At 48.1% G+C, this 1,071-nt stretch overlaps 1 non-coding gene across 1 annotated transcript; it reads left to right on the top strand.

The window, feature by feature from the left end:
- The first annotated feature begins 484 nt into the window (after nucleotides 1-484).
- On the top strand, nucleotides 485-588 carry LOC119472448. The gene has a single exon (XR_005201593.1). It is a non-coding gene; the product is annotated as a U6 spliceosomal RNA (small nuclear RNA).
- The last annotated feature ends 483 nt before the right edge of the window (nucleotides 589-1,071 follow it).

Here is a 1,071-nt window from a genome sequence, read left to right as displayed (position 1 = left end):
CTGCCTCAGCCTCCCAAAGTGTTGAGATTACAGAGGTAAGCCACCGTGCCTGGCTCGCCCCTTCCTTCCTTCCTTCCTTCCTTCCTTCCTTCCTTCCTTCCTTCCTTCCCTCACTCCCTCTCTCCTTCCTTCCTTCCTTCCTGATTCATTTATTCATTTGAGACAGAGTCTCACTCTGTCTGTCTCACTCCAGGCTGGAGTGCAATTGTGCGGTCTTGGCTCACTGCAACCTCCGCCTCCTGAGTTCAAGCAATTCTTCTGCCTCAGCCTCCCGAGTAGCTGGTATTACAGGCACCTGCCACCACGTCCAGCTAATTTTTGTATTTTTAGTAGAGATGTGGTTTCACCATGTTGGTCAGGCTTGTCTCAAACTCCTGACCTCATGATCCACCCCCGCCCCCCTTAATCTCTCTCAAAGTGCTGAGATTATAGGCATGAGCCACTGTACCCGGTCTGTTTCTTCATTTATAAAATGACAATGATAGTGCTCACTTCAGCAGCACATACACTAAAATTGAAATGACACAGAGATTAGCATGGCCCCTGCGCAAGGATGACACACAAATTTGTGAAGCATTCCATATTTAAAAAATAATAATAACAATGTTAATGAAAGCTGCCTCTCAGACTTCTTAGAGCAATTAAGGCCAGTCATGGTAGCTCATGTCTGTAATCCCAGCGCTTTGGGAGGCCGAGACGAACAGATCACCTGAGTTCAGGAGTTTGAGACCAACCTGGCCAACATGGTGAAACCCTGTCTCTACTAAAAATACAAAAATTAGGCCAGGCACAGTGGCTTATACCTTTAATCCCAACACTTTTGGAGGCCAAGGCAGGTATATCACTTGAGGTCAGGAGTTCGAGACCAGCCTGGCCAACATAGCAAAACCCTACCTCTACTAAAAATATAGAAATTAGGCCGGGCGTGGTGGCTCAAGCCTGTAATCCCAGCACTGCGGGAGGCCGAGGCGGGTGGATCACGAGGTCAAGAGATCGAGACCATCCTGGTCAACATGGTGAAACCCCGTCTCTACTAAAAAACTACAAAAAATTAGCTGGGCATGGTGGCGC

This window comes from Cebus imitator, unplaced genomic scaffold (assembly GCF_001604975.1).
Source record: "Cebus imitator isolate Cc_AM_T3 unplaced genomic scaffold, Cebus_imitator-1.0 Scaffold101, whole genome shotgun sequence".
NCBI lineage: Eukaryota > Metazoa > Chordata > Mammalia > Primates > Cebidae > Cebus > Cebus imitator.
Note: the sequence above shows the minus strand (reverse complement) of the source record. Positions and strands in the feature narration are given on the sequence as shown.